We start from the raw sequence: 17,460 nt of genomic DNA, 5'->3' as shown, positions 1-17,460 counted from the left end.
CCTACTTCGTCCCAATATAACGGTGTCCGACACTTCTTCCCATATCGAACCTCAAACGGTGCCATGCCTATAGTAGCCTGGTAATCGTTATTGTAAGCAAACTCAATAAGTGAGAGATGCTCGTCCAACCCCGCATATCAATGGCATAAGCTCGGAGCATATCTTCCAATGTCTCGAATAGTCCTCTCCGATGTCTGTCCGGTTTGAGGGTGGAAGGCTGTCTGAAACTCAACAGTGTACCCATTGCCTTCTTAAAACCACCCCGTAACTTAGATGTAAATGGGATCCCGATCGGAGATGATGCTTGTGAACTCCGTGTAGACGAACTACATTATCAATGTACAAGCGAGCCACTTGTCCATCGAATAGGTAATCTTCATGGGGATGAAGTGAGCCGTCTTTGTCAATCATCAACGACAACCCATATGGTATCGACACCTCTAGGCGTCGGGCAACCCGGTGACAAAATCCATGGTAACATGCTCCCACTTCCACTCGAACAGTAATGACTGTAAGAGGCCATGAGGTCACTGTCTCGTCCGCCTTCACCGCCGACAAGTAAGACATTTTGCCACATACTCAGCCACATCCTCTTCATTCCACTCCACCAGAATATTCCTTCGATCTCTATACATCTTCGTACTACCCGGATGAATAGAATAGGAGAGTCATGGGCCTCGCTAACACTTCCTTCCTCAACCGAGGGTTACTAGGAACACATAGCCGTTGTCCGAACATGAGAACACCACTCTTGCTAAAGTAAAATCCAGTTCCCGCTGCATGTCCCCCTTGATAGCCTCAATAACCTTTTGAATCTCCTCATCGAAGCTTGGGCTGATTGAATTCGCCTACCAAGGTGGATTGTACTGATAAAGCCGATAGAGATAAGGTAACACCATCAACCAGAATTCCAGGTCCATCCTTCTAGCTTCCTCAATGAGTTTCTCACCGGCCTAGTGATGCCAGTGACAAGGACTAAGATTTCTCGGCTCAGCGCATCCGCTACTACATTTGCCTTGCCTGGTGGTAATGGATAGTACAATCATAATCTTTCAACAACTCCAACCACCGTCGCTGCCTCATATTGAGCTCCTTTTGTGTAAAGAAGTATTTGAGGCTCTTGTGATCACTGTATATTTCGCTCTTCTCACCATATAAATAATGTCTCCGATCTTCGGAGCGAAAACCACAAGCAAGCTCCAAATCATGAGTCGGGTAATTCTTCTCATAGTCCTTCAATTGCCGAGAAGCATAGGCTACTACCTTCCCATCTTGCATTAGAACAGAACCCAAGCCCAATTTAGATGCATCACTATAGACTACCATCCCTCCAAGTACCATTAGGAATGGTAAGTATCGGAGCGGAAACCAGCCTCGCTTGAGCTCTTGGAAGCTCTTTTCACGCCTATCGACCACTCGAACTTCACTCCCTTTCGAGTCGGTCGTGTCATAGGAGCGGAGAGCCTTGAGAAGTTCTCAATAAATCTCCTGTAATAGCCCTAGTCCCAGAAACTATGAATGTCTCGCCACATTCTTGGGTATCGCCGATCCAACTATCGACTTCACCTTGCCAGGGTCAACCTCTATACCCTTACCGAGAAACAAGGTGTCCCAAATGCCACTGTTGTAGCCAAAACTCACACTTACTCGAATTTGGCGTGCAACTCGCTTCTCCCTTAGGCGTTGCAATACTAGGCGGAGACGGTCCGCATGCTCCTCCTCGCTCTTGGAATAGACCAAGATGTCATCAATGAAGACAATGACATACTTGTCTAGAACATCGTGGAACACCCGGTTCATCAACTCCATAAAAGCGGCCGGGGCATTGGTCAGCCCGAAGGACATGACCAAGAACTCATAATGACCATAGCGAGATCCGAATCTTTGTCTTGCCGATATCACCAATTCTGATCTTCAACCGATGGTACCCTGACCGGAGATCAATTTTCGAGAACACCTTAGCACCCTGTAGTTGATCGAATAGGTCATCGATCCTAGGCAAAGGATACCGGTTCTTGATTGTCAATTTGTTGAGCTCACGGTAGTTAATGCAATGCACGCATACTACCGTCCTTCTTTTTCACAAACAACACAGTGCTCCCAAAGGAGATACACCGGGTCTAATGAAACCCTTCTTCAACAGGCCATTCAACGCTCTTGTAGCTCCTTTAGCTCATTGGGGCCATCCTGTAAGGTGCCTTGATATCTGGGGCTGCACCAGAATTAGATCTATCATGAACTCGTCTCGCGATCTGGTGGCAACCACGTTAGATCCTCGGGAAAGACATCTGGAAAGTCTTTCACCATGTACAACTCTTCCAAAGGCCTCGCTTTGGCTTCATGTCTATCACGATGCTAGATAACACCGACATCCCTCGCCAACAACTTCTGTACTTGGAGGGCGAGATGATAACCTTCTTGGGTCTCTCCGCCTAGTACCCATAAACACAAACTCTTCACCTTCAATGGTTTGAATAGAACCTTCCTCTCTCAACAGTTAGACTGGCTTTGTGAGTTGATAGCCAATCCATTCCCAAAATCACATCAAAGTCTTTCATATCCAGCAGTACTAAGCTTGCTTCGAGTCCGTGACCACCCACACATACCGGGCAAGGATCATAAACCGAGTTAAGTTCAACCTTGCTACCCGTTGGTGTATCGACTATCAATTTCTGGGCCATTAGCTTTGGTTCAATGGACATCTTCTTAGCAAAACTAGGGGACACAAAAGAGTGTGATGCCCCGAATCAAATAAAGCATAAGCAGTGAGAGCAAACAAGAACGACACCGACAAGCAACCGACAACCAATCATAGAAACAAAAGCTATTAATATGCACATCTTAAGAGTAGAGTGCATTACCTGTAATAACACTGGGATCGGCCTGGGCCTCTTCATTTGTCACGAATACACCCGACCTTGAGATCTATGGGCCGAAGGGGAAGAAGAGAATGCACAACTCGCCTTGGCTTGGGGTGCCTTTTGTGTAGCCGCACTGAGGTCCTATCATCCGAGGATGAGGACAGTCTGAACCATATGCCCGGACTCCTTGCAATTGTAACATATAAGAGTCTGGGAACCATAGTGAGGAGTTGATGTAGGCACAGGCGCTTGCACTGCATCCGACCTCCCGGATCGGACCGAAAGCGATGAGTGTAGGATCCTCTCTTTTGGAATTTTGTGGATCCCCTAGGTTCATGAGAGGTCATGGGCCTTTTACCACCCGAATGGCCTGTAATTCTCTCTCTCTTGGTCCTCAATCACCTTAGCGGCCTGGACCATCTTAGCATAAGTAGGGTACTTGTGTAGCACCACGTATACTAATGCTAGGTCTAAGCCCCTTCTCAAACTTCCTAGCCTTCACATTCTCGGCCTTCATGTGTACCGGGCGAAGTAAAACAGCTCCTCAAAAGCTTGCTGGTACTCAAGGACCGATTTGGATCCTTGAAAGAAGCTCATAAACTCGGACTCCTTCCTATCACGAAAGTTCCGAGGGAAGAAATTTTTGAAGAAGACTTCCTTGAATTGAGCCCAAGTTGCCTCGGGTGAGTTGACCAAAAATGGTCTTTAGAGGAGAGCCACCACGCATCGAATCACCCCGGAGCTGGTAGGTAGCACACCGGATCTTGTCCGTGTCATTACATCGTATCACTTCAAAGATCCTCTCAAGATCCCTTATAAATGTTGCCGGGAAAAAGGAATCATGGGCCATCTTGTAGAAGGTTGGAGGACGATGTTTCAAATCTTTCCGATAACCTAGCAAGATCCACCCAAGCCGGAGCCACCGCTTGGATCGAGGAGCCACCGAAGTGGGAGGTAGAGTAGGTGCTGGCACCTCTTGTGTCAAAGGAATTCCGGCAGTAGCTTGAGCCGGAGGAACACTAGGTACAGCAGAACCCACGAGGGCGGTGGGGGAGGATTGACTTGCACAGAGGAGGCACTGGCTGCCTTTCCCTAACAAAGTCTTGGAACATGGCAGTCATGTTTTGCATAAATTGGCGCTGCTCTTGTTGCGCCTCCCTATGCTCTCGCTCCATGGATTGCAACCTATTGCTCAACAACGCGCGACATCCGCATTATTACTAACAGGCGGTGCTACCGGTAGAACCGTATTTGAAGCCTCACCGGCTTCTTCCCTAGCAGGAGAACGGTTGGCATTTGACCGTGTATTAACCATGGTTCACACCTGGTTACGATCAACACCCATAGTTATAGGCACAATAGCAATATTAAGCAAACCAATCAAAAATCGATTTACAAAGGTAAACACAAGTTACACGAGGGGTAAGGGAAGCAATAATGAGGGTAATAAGCATTAGAAACAAGTTGGTTAAGCAAAACAGGTCAAAAACCCTTTCGGCCAGGTCGGATTTACGTGCGGTTTCACTAGGCTGCATCCGAGTGTAAATCCGAGATTCACAGACCAAAGTTTGGTCTCGGGAAACCGCGGATTCACATGGTTTCAAAGTTTTGCACCCGAGTGTAAAACCGCATGGCCCAAAAATAGAATTTCTAACTCAAACTCTTTTTCAAAACCCAAATTCCTATTTCTAAACACACCCTACGCTCCGAGAACCCAAAACCGCACTCGTTCTTGCTCCATTTCCCTTCTAGGTGGATTTTTGGCACTCCAACCCACCTCCACAGAATCCGATCGAGTTCAGGTATGACCTCTTCCCTCTCTATCGATCTATCTCTTTCTCCCTTCGACTTCTCTTATGGAGAAACCCCAAAACCCATTTCGGGTTTACTAGGTTTGAGTTTTTTTGTTTTCTCCTAGCTATATAGATGGATTTTTGTCCATCCTACCTTCGTTTCCCATCATATGCAACCTAGTTGAGGCATTTCCCCCAATTTTGCACCATCACCATGGGTTTGGGTTGGATTTTGGAGAAATCCCAAAACCCTAACCGAAAATTCTATTTCTTTTTTTTTTTTTTTTGCCCAAATTAAGTTCGGTTTTGGTAGGTAGGCTTGGTGTATGTAATTTGGGGTTGTCTCAAGCCATTACCTATTTACTTCTTGCAATTTGAACTCCAAGAACCACATCTGAAAATTTTTTTTTTTTCTTTTAGAGTTTCAAGCATGCCTCATGATCGAATGCACCCCTTGTATGCTTGCATTTATCATTTCATAAGAGGGCTTAATCCCAAGCATAACATGGCTATGAATAATTGTCCCTATGATTTAAAATCCTTGCACCATATCTGAATTTTCCTTTCTTATGATGTTCTAAGCATGATTTACCACAAGTTAGCTCCATATATATTGCTTGAACTAAGTATTTGGTAAAAACTTCATGTTCTAGGTATACTATGGCCATGTATGTATATTGTTTACTATGTCATTCAACTTTCAACCAAATTCTGAAAATTTCCTCTTTGGATTTCTTAGTATATTTCTTATCAATTCAGTCCAATTTTGTTTGAACTAATTGCTTGCATAATATAATGCTCTCCAAGCATAATGTGGCCATGTACATTTATCCTCTATGTTTGCATCTACATGTTGGCCATGCATTCCCCTTTTCCCTAACTCCTTAGACCATTCACAACAAAATTTTCCTAGTACATTTCCTGCTGTAATTTGGTTAATCTGTTGTAGGAATCAAGGTCTAGGTTCTAATTCCTTGTCTCTTTTCATTGTATATCTGCTTAGGCCTTAATATCCAAGCATTGACTTAATATGTTTCTATATTCTTGGCCTTCTTTGGTTGCGTTAGGGAAGTAAATGGCTCCTAGAACAAGGCGTGCACGGGCCGAACAGGCTGCCCGTACGCTTTGGATGCACTATGGTTCCAAGACCTAGAGAAACAAGAGATGTACCAAGACCACTTTCGCTTTAAGAGTATCTTGGAGGGAAGAGATGTAGTCTTGGAAGACCTCAAGGCCTACAAAGTAGGGCCGAGATTTGAAGCACTGGGGTGGTCCAACCTCCTCAACCTTCCGAGCCATTCTATCCCAAGCTCATTCGTCACTTCTACGCCAACCTGCACACCGAGAACCTAGGCACGCGAGATTACCGGATCATCTCTTATGTCAAGGGAGTCACCATATCCTTCATAGGGGCACAGAAGGTGCATCCTCAATGTAGCTATCCGGGAGAGAAGACCTACTACGCACCATGGAAGAATCCCTACTCCTTTCTCGGGAGAGAGGCATACAGGAATTATACGGGAGCTTACACGTGGGGCATTCGAGAAGAAAGTGCCTGAGACTTCTTTTGCTAATTCTCCCAGGATATTGAGCCGGATTGTGCAAGCACAACATCGTGCCTATAGCAGGTCACCGCACCATGCCTTCCATCTTCGTAGGCTATGTGGCCTATCACCTCTACAAAGGCATTCCCATCCGCCTGCCCTACATTATCATGCGGACCATGGATCATGCGGGCGAAATCCCAGAAGAACTTAGATTTACCCTATGGGAGGTTGCTCACCACTATTTTCCAGCATTTTGGAGTTGACTTGAATGAGGAGGATCAAGACTTAACCAAGATCCACCTCTAGATCGTAATGCAGTGGCGAGGATGCGAGCGATGGATGCATATAGTGATGGGGAGCCATTGGTCCCAGCAGAGGGCCACGGGCCTGAGCCTCGTACATGAGCCTCCTCCTCGCCGGCTGTGCATGCGGCCTCTTCATCCGCACTGCTCCTAGTGGGTCGACATCGATAGGATTCTTGCAGCTTTGGGCCGATGAGCACCAGCATGGCTCGGGGTTTGAAGGAGTGAACACTAGGCTCGATGCATCGACGACGCATGGAGAGCTTCGAGCAGCAGATGGAGGACTTGCACTCCTACCTCCATGATGAGGGCACAGAGGATGAGCCCAGTAGTGATGATGAGATGGAGCAGTAGACCTCCTGGCCATTCCCACCATGCTCTCTATGGACTCCTAGCTATTTATCTTACCATGTAGTAAATTTTTTTTCTTTTTCTTGGTTGTAAGAATTTGAAGTTTACAGTTCAGCTGAATTTTTGTAATCACTCATTTGGCTTATGGAAAATGTATTCACAAATTAAACGAAGGAATATATCTATAAATATATACACATGTCTTTCCTTCCATCAGTGCCTATCATTTGCTATTGTCTTGGCTTTCACCCTAAACTAGTCTTCTCCCTAGCATTCACACACATTCCAATTATGCGGTGTTGGAAGCTTTTAACTTAGCAACCTATTGTGGAGAGTAAATCACAAATCCGCTTAGATCGTGGTGGTGCGAACATCTCGCTCGATACCGCCGTCACGCCCCTATTCCGCATAAGGAATATAATATCATATAAAGGGTGACTAGGACGACGCGTGTCATCCTACTAAACCGCCTGGATCACCGACACGGTGTCCCAATGCACATCATAACCAATATTAACACAATATAATATTAGAATGCGAGAAAAGAGGAATATTACATTCCAAGGATCGTAGTATTGCGAGCGTATAAATCGAATAGTTACAAGATGTTCAAAGGCTAGATGATAAATACAAGAATTAGTTACATTTCCAATGACCATCTAATAACTATCAAAAATGGTATAATAGTAAGTATTTCAATATAGGCCTTAGCCTCATAAGTAAATCAAAAGGGATCGAGTCCCGAATATCCTCACGGCCCGTAGGCACAATCATCGCAAGGACACCCGTCGCCATGTTCCTCAAACACGGCCTCCGGTTCCTCCTCACCAATCTCATCGCACTCGAGGGCTGCACTCCAAGTCCCGCGAGATATCTGTCACCCGCATCATAATCTAAAAAGTGTGCGCACGAGGGGGTTAGCTCCACTGAGCCGTGAGGGGATGGGGATGCACAAACATGCAATTCACATAGTCCAATGATGCATGCACATGTTAAGTCCATTTTTCCACCTAACAAACAACTAAGTCAATGGCATATGCTCTGTGACAACTCGGGAGACACTGTGGGTCACTTAACTTATCGCCACAATGAAACCTCAATTGTCACGTGGGACCTACGCCGATCGAAGCCTCCAAAACCACTCAAGTGGCGGACCCGATAACCAATACTACCATGACGGCCTCTCCCACCTCCACGTAATCCGGTGTACTGATTACCCAACACCTAAACCCCTGTTGGTAAGGGTCGTAGCATAAGGGTGTGAAATCCTAGCCACAATATACTACATGCAAGTCCTATCGTCCCGAGAGGTAATCCGGGCGCATTAATGTTTCATCTGGTTTAGTGCCCGGTTACCAGCACGCACGGCGCATACAGTTCAACATGACATTCAACATAATTTCTTCATAAATGTATATAGTGTTCGGTTCCGCACGGTACCCACCGCACCGAGACCCATCAAGGTACAACATTACCAATCAACATTATAACAAATAGATATAAAATTATGCAATATGCGAAACATGCTTATTAATTATAATGAGTGCATAATATATAGTGCAATAATAATAACAAGCCCAAACAACCAAACCCACTCACTACGTATACGCCAAGCACCAAGATTATCAGTTGTCGCCTCGATCAAGCAATAAGCCACAAGATGAATATATTAACCTAAACAAAGAGTGAAATAAGGTTAAATGAGCGAAGGAAAGGATCCCCAAAAGGTCTCCCATAATCACTTAAGTATAAGGTTTTAGAAACAAAGTGGTTGCAGGAGTGGTTTCATGCCCAAATTCTCGCAACCACATGTAAATCCTAGGAAACCGGGGTTCGGGACAGCTTTAGTCAAGGTCGGATGCGATGTGGTTTCAGTAAATCGAAACCGAGTGTAAATCCGACCTTCACAGGGGCCTTCACGGAAGGTAATTTCAGGGTGGTTTCTTGCAGTCTCCAACCCACATGTAAACCCTCACACCTTCGGTCCAAAATCCGAAGGATTCCCTCCAAGGACCCCATTTCAAGTGGTTTTAAAGCACTAGGACTTCTAGGAAACTCCATCCTAAGCTCATTAGGGTCCAACCTTAAATCTCTCAAATGGCAATGAGAACCCTTACATTAGAGCTCATAATGGGGTGAAATAACTCCACCATAGCTTGGCTTTAATGCTCCATCGACTCCCTAGGTTCCAAGAGAGATCTAGGTCAATCTCCCCCATTACCCAACCCCTTTTAAAATCCAAAATAGAAGAAGGAAGAAGGTTCAATAGCTTACCTACCCCCAAGATGAGAGAGCTCCACGATTTATGGCCCAAGAGATGGGGTCTCCACCTTCCTCCAAGCCTCTTCACCTTCCTCTTCCTCTTTCTCTCCTCTTTCTCTCCTCCACGATTTAGGGTAGAAGAGAATGATGAAGGAGAAGTAATGTTCTCTCTCTCCCTCATGGACTCATTTATAATAAATGGGTATTTGGGTACCTCTAGACAAATGGGTCATGAGGCCTAATGGGTCAACCCATTAGTCCTATGTGGGTAAGTGGATGGAATAACCCATCATTGGGTCAATAGGTTAAATGGGCCAGCCCACAACCTTAATTAGGGAAAAGCCCATTCTTAGATGGGTTCATAAGAGATGGGTATAAGTCCCCAATGTACTTCCTAAAGGTACGCGGACCCGAACTTAAATTATTCCCTTCTCTCATGAAATAGCTCGAGCGGTTCAAGCCGGACCCGCACTTCGAGGTTACCAAGGGAAGAATAATTAATAAATCTTGAGGCTAGAACTTACTTTTCCCCTGTCATGGTTTATTACCCATGACCCGAACAGCTTCGCCACGGCAATGCTAAGCTCATCACCGAACGAATTATCCAACCGAGGTGACGGTCCAGGATGCTCTCTCCTGAACTCCTCGCTTCCGGGCTGGTACTTGGAGGGTAGTCGACGAGTCGCCTCAACGAACTTTCCCCATCGGCGGTTGAGGAATCTTTCCTCCACAGGCAAACCCGTCTTGTGGTCAACGATTTTGTAGCTAGGTTTGACCATCATGGAGAACAGTCACCAAAGATACATGGCAGCGGTATCTACACGTCACGAGAAGAAATGATATTTAATTATATCCCGGGGTACGGGTATAACAAACCCAGTGAGCTTAGATCAACCCTAGGACCTTCAAAAATAGTTTGGAATATTAAATGACAATTTTTTATTTAAATCTAGGGTTTGATCCCGCGCTCGAGGCCTACAGCCAGACCGTAATCAGAACTGAATTTGCAACTGAATTCTTAGAACCAGACCCAGGTGAGTGAAATATCATCGTGTATATATGTGTAACTGTATTATTATGCTGGAAATTAAATTCTTAAATTATAAATGCTATGTTACTTAAATTCTATTCAATTACTCAAAATTATTACACATTGATTGTCTGTTGATCAACACTGTGAGTTTTACATGATGATTGTGAATCTTAGACTAGATGTTGTAGTCGGCTTGGAAATGAGGCCGGTGGTAGCCCGTAGTATGGGATACGATTGACACCTCCCGACTAATACAATCCATATAGACATGGGGCTAGAGTTTCATCACCCGTGCTACGCACCCTTGCCAACAGGGGTTAAGGTGTTGGATAATTGTGAGGACTACCATAAAACCTAGAGGCATTTACACCGGGAAGCTTCAGCATAGTTGGGATGCCTCAGGGAAAATTTGCCGGGAAGCCTCGGGCTACAAGTTTGGGAAGCACCGTAAGGTGAATTTTTGGCTATATGCCACATATAAAGATTATGCACCGATTTGGTGAATTGATATTGAGTCGGTTACCTCACAGAAGTTAATCTAGAGGGCCGGTCGGGCTGACCTGGGTAGGGAGATGCTGGAGCCGGTTGGTCCTCTCCAACAACTCAATGGTTTATCGCGGGAAAGGATAACCAAGCCCAAACCAAGGATACATGTATTGGGGATTATAGTAGCACTAACCTGACCTAGTTGTATTGTTAGGTGGCTAATTAAATTATCTGGACTTGCAAATCATGTAGGATCATGTGGATTGTGGTTGCATGTGCATGCATGATGATATGTTTTGCTCATGAGCTCCGTGGGGCTCACACTCTGTTATATATGTCTTTCTTCTAGATGATTCTGCAGGTGGATGCCGTTGTGGCATGGCGGCTCATTACGAGGAGGAGAGCCCTAATTGTTCTGATGATATTGGTGTGGACCCCGACAGAGGTCGTGCCGATGATGTATGCATTCTCGGTGGTCATTGATGAAGACCAGTGAAGAGTGCACTTGATGCTTTTTGTCTTGGGGACTCCTTTTTGTCTTTGTTAGGAGTTTGTCCCCCTTTTGCTTGTGGTGTAGTTTTAGTTTTCTTCTTTTTGGGGTTGAGTTATCTCGCCCTGTATATATATGTATGTATTTTCTTTTGGCCTTTGTTTTTGTCAGTTGTACCTTTTCAGTTTGCCGGTTGTATTGGGGGATGTTTCAGAACATATGTATATATTTATATATCACCATCATTCCCGTATCGCTACGTTTCCCTTTGTCATTATAAATGTAGTTTCTCTGCAGCACTTTGATCTTACTTGTAGTAATGTGATGAATGTAGAACAATGAATGTATTAACAGCTTCTAGATCCGTGGGGTTTGGCGGATTGCCGTTATGCAATTCGGGTCACCTACCTAATCCTCCCAGGGGGTGGTTTGGGGTGTGACAGAGCTTGGTATCAGAGCCAGAGGCTCTTCTTACATTCACGGGGTGCAGAATAGGAATAATAAGCTACTAACATTAAAACATGTAATTAAGTAAAAGCTACAGGGAAGGTAAAAGCAATTAAAAGACACAGATGCAACAATTCCATTAATTTAAAGATAACTGTGGTCGAGCCACTACAAACTGTTTAAATGAAGGTATCACCTTCAAGTTTACATCAGTAGAAAAAAAAAAAAGAAACATATATACACCACACCCAAAGGATACCACATGAACAAAAAAAAAAAAAAAAAAAAAAAAAAAAAAGTGAGAAAGGTCTGAACTACATAATAAGCCATGCTGCACAGGTAGAAGCTGTTGGGAGTACTACTCAGTCAGTGGTAAGTTGCTCAATGGAGGATCAGGCTGGCTAGAGTCAAAGCAGTAGAATCTGTCTCAAAAGTCCAGACGCTGCTCTACAGATACCACTCTGCTCTCCAAAGATGAGAAGCCTTGATCCATCCTAGTCGCTATGTCAGTAAGCTGAGTACTGAGACCCTGAAACTGTGACATCACCTGTGCCCACTCAGATGGCTCTGGCACATGCGAGCTTGTGGCCCCTGTCGCCTCATAAGCAGGCAAATCTGTGAACTGTGTGCCAATCCCCTCAAAGTCATCATGCTCCTCACCCTGGATGTCTCCCTCCTCTCCATGCTCCTCACCCTGCTCATCAGCACCTTGCACCTTCATCTGCTCCTCCTCCTATGGATCACCCCCTGCCACCTTCATCTTCAGAATTAAGGTCTTGTTGATGGGCCTAAACCTATCTCTCTCTACGTACTCGCCTCTAAAGGAACCTCGAAGTGCCGGAAGACCAAAGTAAGGAACTTCCCATATGGAAGGTTCCCATCAGAAGGGTTCTGGGCATGGTACAACATGGCCTGAAGAAGTAAATATGGGAGCTTTATCACTAGACCTCCTCTGCCCGCTCCCAGTAAGCAGTAAGTAATATAGGCCCTCATCATAGAAATGCTACCCCTGTTTCCACCCTTAGGGTAGATGTTGTAGGTCACACACCTACTGATAATGCGAGCACTAGGCTTGTAGGAAGCTCAGATTTGGGTGTGCTCTCAGACCCATTCAATACTTTGAAGACCCTCCTCCTGGTCTCCAAAGAGAACATCTCAGAAATGTCAATCCGGGGCTTGTAATAGCACCTCTCCCCAGTGTTGGGCAGCCCCAAGATCCCTGCTAGTGAGGTGGTGGTCAACCTAATATCCACTCCCTTCACTCTGCTCTCTAGTCCAAACTCATGTGCCCCAGATGGCACCAGGTTACAGTAAAAGTATCGAACCAAGATGGGATAACATGGTTCTGTAGGTAATAGCATAGAGGCCCAACCTAAGGTGTTGAACCCTAGTGAACAAACTATACTGATGGAAGTCATCCACCTGAACCACCCGACCATTGACGATCTTTAGGGACCTAAACTTGTCCCAATCCCTGGAGTGCTCATACCTAGAGAAAAGAAATCGGTCAAACTCGGGCTCCTCCGATGAAGAATCATCCCTAGGTGAAGAAGGTGGCACCGTAGATGAAGAAGAGTGTTCACTCTCGGCCCGTAGCCTCTTGTGTGCTACGGATTTCCTTGCCGTACGGTGACTTGTAGACATTAGGCTACAAAAAGAGAAGAAAAGAAATGGTTAGGGCAAAGAAAATTGATAAAACCCTAGCTAAAACAAGAAGAAACAAAGAAAAGACCTAATGTAGTGAAAATGACCAAAGAATCTTACCTAGGCTTGCGTGGATTCGCGGAAGACCCGAGGAAATGCAAGGATTTGGTGTGGAAAATGTCACACAAGCCCTCAAAGGTCTGCCCTAGGTGTTTAGAAGAGTTTAGGAAAAGAATAGAATGAAATGAACCCCTCTCGAACTAATATATCTGAGCCCCGATTCTCTGGGCGATAGTACTAGGCGATGCATCTAACGCCCAGAGACATCGCCCAGAGATTATTTTGTTTCTGTTTTTGTGTACAACTCATGGAAACTTTAGTATTGCCTAAAATAACCCCAATAAACATGAAAACATAAATCTTTATAAAATAATCATAACTTGTAAAAAAAAAATTAATTAATTAATTATTAATTAAATAAATCCAAACACCACCTAATAACCTATTTAGGAATATAATCACTACTTGGAGGGGTTCTAGTATAAAACACAAAGGAATTTGGATTTTGTTTTTTCTTTTCTCTTGTGTTTAAATATCTAATGATAGATAAATATATATACGCCTATAAGAAATTGTGTGTGTGAAAATATTCGTTGTTATGTGCCTAATATTGTGTATGTATGAACCGAGTGGTGTGATGCTATGCAAAACCGAACATAGATATGTAAGTATGTTGTAATACGTATTTAAAACGTGCAGTGAGCGTAGGTCTTACCACACCCACAGCCTAGGCTAACCAAGACTAAGGTTCAATAGGTTGTCCAGTCAAGGTTAAACCCTAGATGCTAAGATGCCTCGAACCAACCCATTTATATCTTTATTGATTGTAGTCGTTTAGATTCCTGTAGACATGTACTTAATTCTTTTAATTAAGTATGTATACGAACCTGATGCTTAGAAACTTTTCCCGACAGTACCATATTACCCCCATCCAAGCCTGGAGACTCCGGCAGCATGCAGTACATTCGACAACTGAGGAGAAGACTGATCAAGATACGTGAGATACGAGCTCGTGCCGAGAACCAATTAGTAGTCTACTTAGCTCTTGCGGACGCTAGCGAACCCGAATATCGAGCCATTTACTTATCCTTAGCTGATGAAGTTAGAGGTGATATAGCCTACCTTTACGTGTAGAACATTGTGACTAGTTGCCAGTTACAGAGACTGCCTGTTAGGTTCAGGTAATATTTAAAAGCTTTTGGTTAAAATTTTAAAATCTATCACATAGTGTCATGCATAGCTTGTCTTCGCATAAAATACTCCCATTTCCCAACCGCCGGTGTTCTCATTCTCTCTCTCTCTCTCTCCCCCCTCTAAATTTTGACACAATAGCCTTGTCTGCAACCAATGATAAGCATAAACTCACAGTCGCAAACAACTATCGGAGGGAGGTGCCGCTTAGAGGGGATTGTAACAGGGTGAAAAAAATACCGAAGATTTGGAGGAGGAAAAACTTAGCCTCTTCGTTCTTGGAGTTGTTTATCCAAAATTGAAATTCTTAAACCCTCATTTGGCGGAGGTGATCACCCGAAGGGTTTGGCCAGTTATTCGTACCTGAGTCCCAACCCACAATCATTCGATCTACTCGCATCAATGAGAATAGGTAATTTGCCTCTCTCTCAGAAACTCTAAAGTCAGTCCACCAGTGCTTTCTCCAACATAGGAAAGAAATTATGTGTTAAAGTAAATGCCGGTAAGGGTTTCAGGACATTGTTCAATTTGTCACTCTATTGATGCAGTTTGAGTCCAAATTTACAAAGGTGGGTTCAATGATAGAAATTTATTGAGCAATTTCATATTCAAAACCTTAATTGAAGTGAGATTTAAATTTATTCAAGACCTTATTTATTAAGAATTTTTTGTTGTTTTATCATGTGAATTGGGCATAGTGGATCATACCGAAAATGAGCGTTTGGTAACGGTCTCAAGAATGTCGTTCAAAACAAAAATGGTGTTTGGTATAATCTGTTCTTCCCTATTTGATGTTAATTACAATAATGCGATTTCCTTCTAAATTATACCAAAAAATACTTGTAAAACCCTTTTTTCTCTTAGCAACCTTAGCATAAAATTAAAATCTCTCTTTAACATAACCAAAGTAAGTATAAAAATATGTCAAATTTCAAAGATGCCATTAAAATTGGGTTCTTGTGTGGATTAGTGGCATAACTGACTATGCTATGAACAATTGAATTTAAAGGGCCTTGGTGGATTCGAAGCACCATCCCTTGGAACATGCTCATGTTCTAAGTGCTCTACCAATTTGAGCTAAAGACCCATCAAGTAGAGATCCAAAACAGAAATACAACAAAAAAAGACACAGTAGCATGAATCTCTACATGAGGAATGCAATGAGCAAAGGTCTAAAATAGAAATACATCAAGATATATAAGGAAGACATGAAAAACATGAAAAGGAGGACATGGTGATTGGTAGAAATAAGTTGACTTTAGGATTTGTTCATTCACATGTGGTAGGCGTAATACTTAGGAGAGTGCAAGTTTCCAGTAGTATATATCTGGATATATAAGAACATGAAAAGCATGAAATTGATTAGATCATATTTGCCGCAGTGGTTTTAAACCCAAATACACATTAGATATTGGGGAAAGTTTTCATAAATGGATGTGTAAGCCGTGTATGTGAGAGGGTCTCTCACAAAGAATTGGAAAAGTCATAAATCCCCACCCATTAATTGATGTCTTGAAACTCCCACCCTCTCACATACACGGTTTACACGACCGTGTATGAAAACTTTTCCCTTAGATATTTACAACTGTTCAGCAATTAAACATGGACATGCATGCCATACCCAAGAAATATATCTCATACAATTATATATAGTGAAGATCCACAAATCTCATGTTGTGTTTGGTATGCTAGCTTTCTAAGAAAAGAATCTGAATCTACAACATTCCAAAATTCTGAATCAAGAAAATTAATAGAGAAAAGTCAGATTTCAAAAAATCCATCAAAGCAATATACCCACGACCCCATTTCACAGAAATAGTTGAGTTAAAGCTTATTGAGGTGAATAATGGATTTTGTAATTGGTTTCGCTTTTATTTTAAAACCTGGTACTGCAGACCCATATGGCTGGCCATTATAATCCCTCAAACACATCCAATTCCATTAACACATGTAGTCTGATCCTTCAGTTATCATCAAATATTCAAATCTCGATCTTGTATTGCACCTAGAAGTAAATGCCACAAAACCCTAGCTAATCAACTCATTTTGAACCTCCAAAACCCTGTTTTTCTACATGAAATCCACCACTGCCTCCTAGCTGCATAAACAAACATGAGTTGTTTATTAAATAGGACCAAACATGACTTGTCTCATACTACTAACCTACAAAGTCCAATATTCAAAAGTTGTCCAATTGCAATGAAGAAAATATAAGGAGGAAAACTAAAACTATTCAACACCATGATATACTCAACCCTTGTTATTGAAAACTTGACAGAGTTCAGTAGGATTAAGATGGTCAACAACTTCAACCCGATTAAGATCCATTTAGTAATTGGCCAAACATGTAAACCCAAAATTGACCCATATATGACTATGGCAACCCAAACCCACAAATTACCAGTTGTGTCTGTGCAGGGGTGGACTGTGTGAAGAATTGTTGTCCAACTAGAGCCAAAATTTCAAATGAGAAAAAGGGAGAAATAAATAACTCTATGAATCATCAATGGGTATAGACAAAAAAATTTAGTACTCCTCATCCTAACCCAAGTGGAAAATCTAGAGAGCTGGACACACAGATCAATCTTAAGTTTCAAGTAAGAATCGCCTCTTTGATTGGCCTGTACACCCACTCTAATTTGGTAATGAAATTGCCAAGCTAACATCTTGAACTCCTTGAGCAACGAGAAGGAGGATTAAGACTTAGGAGTTAGGACCATCCAATAGGGATAATTTTGCAGTTTTAAACCACAATGCAGATCCCATATCAGCATCCCAGAAGGTATAGCGAATACGAAAGTACAAATAAGGAACATCTCTAGAACCTATGATCTAACAACCCAGAAATACCAACCAGAGAAACCAAAAAGAAATACTACCAACAGAAGGATAGAAGAAACGTAAAGAAGGTTAAGAAGAGAAGAAGAACCAAAGCCCACGAATAAAATTACAACAGAATTCCAGAAAAAAAAAAATTTATATGTTTGTATTCA

This window comes from Telopea speciosissima, chromosome 5 (genome assembly GCF_018873765.1).
Source record: "Telopea speciosissima isolate NSW1024214 ecotype Mountain lineage chromosome 5, Tspe_v1, whole genome shotgun sequence".
In the NCBI taxonomy this organism is placed as follows: Eukaryota; Viridiplantae; Streptophyta; class Magnoliopsida; order Proteales; family Proteaceae; genus Telopea; species Telopea speciosissima.
Note: the sequence above shows the minus strand (reverse complement) of the source record.